Source organism: Malaclemys terrapin, chromosome 1 (assembly GCF_027887155.1).
Source record: "Malaclemys terrapin pileata isolate rMalTer1 chromosome 1, rMalTer1.hap1, whole genome shotgun sequence".
In the NCBI taxonomy this organism is placed as follows: domain Eukaryota; kingdom Metazoa; phylum Chordata; order Testudines; family Emydidae; genus Malaclemys; species Malaclemys terrapin.
This window is the reverse complement of record NC_071505.1, coordinates 55,615,318-55,621,317: the sequence shown is the minus strand read 5'-3', so window position 1 is coordinate 55,621,317 and position 6,000 is coordinate 55,615,318.

Here is a 6,000-nt window from a genome sequence, read left to right as displayed (position 1 = left end):
TATTCTCTTCATGTTTCTAATTGCTAAACTGTGTTAAAGGAAACTAAAAATATTAAATACTTGCCAAACATTACATTTTCATGTAAGTAGCTGCCTTAGGAATTGTTTGTAATCACAAATAGGAGGGGAAGTGGTGTTTGCCATCATGACTGGGGGGCAAGGTGGTCCATAAGAATCTTTCTATTAAGATATAGTCCACACTGAATAAGTTAAGATTATAGAACAGTTTCCTTAACTCCATTTTAACATGCTCATAATTTCTGAAACATTCACATTTTGAGCTGAAATTTTCCAGGCTTGGTTTCTTCTGAAGCTGAATTGCTGGAACAATATACATTTTGTACTGTAAAACAAGACAAAACAAAAATCTGACTATGCTTGTATTGAACTGGGCTACAGCAAAAATGGCAAATGTTTGAAATGTGAAAGTTGGCATGGACATAATTTTCACTGAGGCCTAGTCCCTTATTTCATTTTTGGAAGAAATAATTTTTGAAAATCTATTCTTCGGCTATCCCTCGATGCGAGGATGATGTCTGCCAAGAGGGTTCATTGGTGGGTTTGTAAGTGGCTGAGGAACCCAATTCATGCCCCGCAGATTTTCCCACAGAAGTGATAGGTGTAATCTTGGAGGAGACTTAGTTATTGGCTGGACTGTTGTGTCCTTTCTTTCCTCCTTTGTTGTCTCTCTGTCTCATTAGTACGCCTGTTCTCCTCAAAGTGAGCTGTGGCTTGGTGTATGGTGTTGCGCCACTGTGTTCTGTTCTGCGCAAAGTCCTCCCAGTTTGTTGGGTTGATGCCTCCCTTTTTAAGGTGTACTTTCAGTATATCTTTGAAATGCTTCTGCTGCCCTCCAAAAGCCCTTCTTCCATGACTTAACTGAGAGAAGAGTACTTGCTTCGGGAGGTGAGTGTCAGGCATACGTACTCAGTGGCCAGCCCAGCGGAGTTGGTATTTCATGACCTGCACTTCTATACTGCTGATGTTGGTTGCAGAGAGAACGCTGATGTTAGTGCATCGGTCTTCCCAGCTGATCCTGAGAATCCTCTTGAAGCAGCACTGCTGGAACCACTCCAGCTGGTTGAGATGTCGTCTGTAGTTACCCAGGTCTCACACCCATAGAGAAGGGTGGGGATGACAACTGCCTTGTAAACCAAGATCTTGGTGCCTGTTTTCAGATCCCTATCACTGAAGACTCGTTTGAGTAGTCTTCCAAAAAATGTGCTGGCACAGTGGATCCTGTATTCAATTTCTGTGTCAGTGCTGGCTGTTTGGGAGAGGTGGCTGCCAAGGTACGGAAAATGGTCCACATTTTCCAGAGGTTCTCCGCTGATGGTGATTTGTGGAGTACAATGAGTAGTTTGTGCAGGTGAAGGCTGTTAGAGTACCTTGGTTTTTCCGATGTTGAGAGAAAGACCTAGGCTGTGATAGGCATCTGCAAAAAGATTTAGGGTCGGCCTCTGTGTGTGCAAGAATGATGCAGTCATCTGCATACTGAAGGTCAATGTTGCCAATTCTCGTGATCTTAGATTTTGTTTGGAGACCTTGGAGATTGAGGAGCTTGCCATGCAGACGATACTCTATCCCAATTCCATCAAGAAGGCGGTCGCAAATGAGAATCAGAATCACAGCAAGGTAAATGGAGAACAGTGTTGGAGTAATGAAACAGCCCTGCTTGACACTGGTGCGAATGGTGAATGGTTCAGTCTCTGAGCCGTTGCACAAAATGCTGGCAGTCATCCCATCATGGAGTAGTCTGATGATGGAAATGAATTTCTGTGGACAGTCAAAACTATACAGCACCTCCATAGGGCATCATGATTGATAGAGTCAAAGGCGTTGGTTAGATCAATTAATGCCATGAACACTTCCTGGTGTTGCTCTCTGCATTTCTCCTGAATCTGTCATGCCACGAAGATCATGTCAGTTGTGCCTCAGGATGGCCTGAAGCCATACTGTGATTCGGAGAGGACTTCCTCAGCAAGGGGGAGAAGGTGGTTTAGTAGGACCCGTGCAAGGATCTTCCCTGCAGTGGAGAGGAGAGCAATACCTCTGTAGTTCCCCTTTCTTGAATATTGTAACAATGTTGGCGTTCTTAAAGTCAGGTGGGATTTCTTCACAAGTCCAGATTTTGTTGAGGAGTTGGCAAAATTTGTGCTGGAGCATTGTTCCACCAGCTTTAAAAACCTCACCTGAGATGCTGTCTGGGCCTGGTGCCTTATGATTTTCTGTCTGGGTGATGGCATGCTGGACTTCCTCACAAGATGAGGGATCAGCAAGGTGTTCCATTGCCGGGCGTTGCAGAATAGACTTGATGGTGTCTTCAGAGACCATGGATTCACAGTTTAGTAGGCTCTCAGAGTGCTCCTTCCAGCATTGTTTAATGGCTGCTTTGGCCTTGAGGAGGGTGGAGTCACCCTGGGAATGTAAAGGGGTTGGGCTTTTGGAGCTTGGCCCATATATTTGAAAATCATAAGCTAGTGAAGCATCACTTAAGAACATTATCAGAGGGCATCTGCTAAGATTTTATCAGAGGTTAAAAATATACTGTCCAATGTATGACATCACTGTATAGACTCCCTGTTTGATGTGACTAAGGCTACTGATAGGGTAGTTTACATGAGGGAGAGTCTTATAAAACAGAGATAGCCTAATCATCCAAAAAACCCCAAACAAATGTTGCCTTAACATCAGGGATGGGAGAAACTGCAGGCATGGAAAAATGGCAGAGCCTATGATTTTAAGGGCTTTGCAGTTCTTGCTGCTTTCTGCAATATTCATTAAATGCTAAGCTTTCAATTTTAGAAAAAAAAGTAAGTTTCTCTCTTTTCTATTTTGTTGATATAGCCACTGTGGTGTAAATGGATAGAAAGATATTGCCAGACAAACAGCAACAGCAATGGTGAAAACTCACTCCCACTCCCACTTTGCGGAGCGTACTCAAAACCTGGAGTCAGATTCATTAGCCTTGCCCAGAGCAAGTGCAAGGTGGAGTGAATGCTTATGCATTGTTGCAAGGGCTCATCTATGTGAATAAAGCTTGTGCAAATCTAGCCCTTAGACAGCATAGCAAGAAGCGATGAGTGCACTTTATGAACTGAAACACAGAGAGCCTTAACTCAGATATTGATAAACAACGTACAGAACAGAGGTGGCCAAAATGTGGCTTGCGAGTCACATCTGGCTCTTTTGCAGTTAAAGTGCGGCTCACAGAGCCCCTCTCCCAAGCCCCTCCATTCTCCACCTACAGAACTTGGGGGGAGGAGCTCAGAACCTCTGCCTTGCACCAGAGTGTTGGGTTAGGGGTCAGTAAGTTTGGTCACCCCAGTATAGAAAATCAAAACTGAGTTCTGCTCTTGATTTGATGACTCTTTAGCTGTGTGATTCTTTCACCTTCCATAAGCACACTTTGTTAATCACATTTGATCTTGTTCTTTATTGACAAAATGGGAATATCTTTTCGTTAATCTCTGTAGCCTTGTCTCCACTGGAGCATTTTGGTGGTGCTGGCACCACCGCAAACCCAAGACAGCATGCATCTACACACAGAAGCAATTGCAACAATGCATAGGCATCCACACCATCATTGTGCGCAAAGTGAAATTGTTCTGAGCAATGCTAATCACTGTCTCATTCTCTACCATTTTTGATTCTGTAATGCTGAAGTGCCACTCTTGACACTAATGTTCAATTAGATCTCCAAGTGAATTGCCACAATGCTCCTGTGGTTACAAGTGCTAAAATGATCATTGGATGTATAAATAAGGGAATACTGAGTAGGAGTAGAGAGGTTATATTACCTCTGTATTTGGTACTGGTACAACTAGTGCTGGGATACTGTATCTATTTCTGGGGTCCATAATTCAAGAAGGATGTTGAAAAATTGGAGATGATTCATAGAAGAGCCAAGAGAATGATAAAAGGATTAGGAAACATGCCTTATAGTGAGTGACACAAGGTGTTCAATATATTTCGTTTTTTAAAGAGAAGGTTAAGGGGTGACTTGCTCCTTGCTCCTGAGAACTGAAAAGAGAACACAGAAAAGGGTCACTGGTAAATAGTTTCTCTCTTTCTCCCCCTCTCTCCTTTTCACCAGCTCTCATCCCTATTCCTTCTTGCATGCTGTTCCTACACTTGTAACAGTGATCCTCTCCTTGCTGCCAAATTATCCTCTTTTCAAAGGCTACATTAAAAACTTATTTTCCACAAGGACGTAGTCCATAATAATTGTAATTGACCTTCATATTTTTGTGTGTCTGTACTGCTTAGAAATGGGGTAGGGAAGGTGTACTCTATGTTTGTATAGTACTAAGCTCACAAGCTCCAGGGGCCTCCTGTCACCAAGCAATGGTTAAATATTTTTTAATATCTAAGAAAAATCCCAGGCAAAAAATGTCAAACTGGAGTTGAGGGTACAAAAGCTGGATACTGAAAGCTAAGGGACAATAGACAGAAGCACTAGAAAGTAACGAAATGCACAGTTAGGGTCACCGTCCTAAACAATCTTACTCTGCCCCTGTATCAGAATGTCTTTAGAAGAAATAAATGCCAGGAACTACCATCCACTATTGCTTAATTGCATCAATTACTCTAAATACTGAGCACTTATCCAACTGTACCACTGAATGCTTGTGGATAGATCACTGTTACAGCATTTACATTGAAAAATACCTCTCTTTACAAATTACAGTGAATTATACCCACTTTCTTTAAGACCGTACCCAGTCATCCTAGAGAGACTTTTACCCCCCAAATTGAGCAAATTCAGTATAATCATTCAGGAAAAGCTACTCAATGCATACAGGTTTTCAACTGTCAAAGTGTTATTTTACTGCACCACATAGCAGGGATATATAGACACTGTAGTAGGAGATACAAACATCTTAAAGATTTCAGTGAAAAATAGGTAGTGTACATGTCAAGGTTGCAAAGTGGAAGAGGATCACCCTTACACATCATAGACATATACAAGACCAAGCCAAGTACTTTAGGTGTCTTCAGCTCCACTGACAACTAAGGAAACAATGTGGATTTAAAGAAAGTGATTCTTGCATCTGGCCAAGCTGAGCTCAGCACAAGACCTGCAGTAGGGACAAAGGTAATTTTATGTCACTTTTCTGATTCCCTGATTCTGGGGCTGACCAGTGGCTGGTTTGGCCCCAAACATAGAATCATAGACTATCAGGGTTGGAAGGGACCTCAGGAGGTCATCTAGTCCAACCCCCTGCTCAAAGCAGGACCAATCCCCAACATAAGTTAGAGCAATCCTGAAGTTGCTCCAATTTAAACCCAACTACCTATAGCCTAAAGGAACCATTCTGGCAGCGAGTGTGTATGGTGCTGGTGGATGTATACTAGCTCCAGGCTGCCTGTGGACATTCTTCTCAGTATTGCTAATGCTACCTATTTATTTATTTATTGAGTGAAGGGATTTTGGCTGGGCTGGAGCTGAGTCTGGCCATGAGCGAGCAGCTCTAGCTCTCTAATGCATTTGAGGCCTGCTTCGGGGGGAGGAAGACCCCTTTGATTCGCTGCCTGCCTCACTGGCAGGTCCCTTGGGGCAGAGCAACCAGAGCTGCTCTAGGAAGAGCTCCCTCCTGCCTCTCCCCCCAGCTACCTGAAGTTGTTCTCACAGGAAGGAGCAGAAATAGCTCAGCAGCTCAGAACAGCTCCCACTCCCTCCTTCTACTCCCTTCTATGAGCAGTTGACATGGTTCCTCTACTCCTTCCCCCTGCAAACTTGGGAAAAAGCAGGTGTGTCTGAGTGAAAATCCCATGGAGCTATCCCCCAACCTGGAAGGGAAGAGGGAACCCTGCTACAGCTTCCAAGCCTGGAAGAGGGAGGGTGTGAAGAACCCCAGGAAGAGCAAGGGTAAGGGTGGAGGGGATGAACTGATGGGGGATGGGGGCTAGCATGATGTGGGGCTGAGGCAGTATTGATTTGGAGGTTCGGAGCAAACATAATTGGGGGGCAGAAGTGGGGATGAGAGCTTTTGCAGT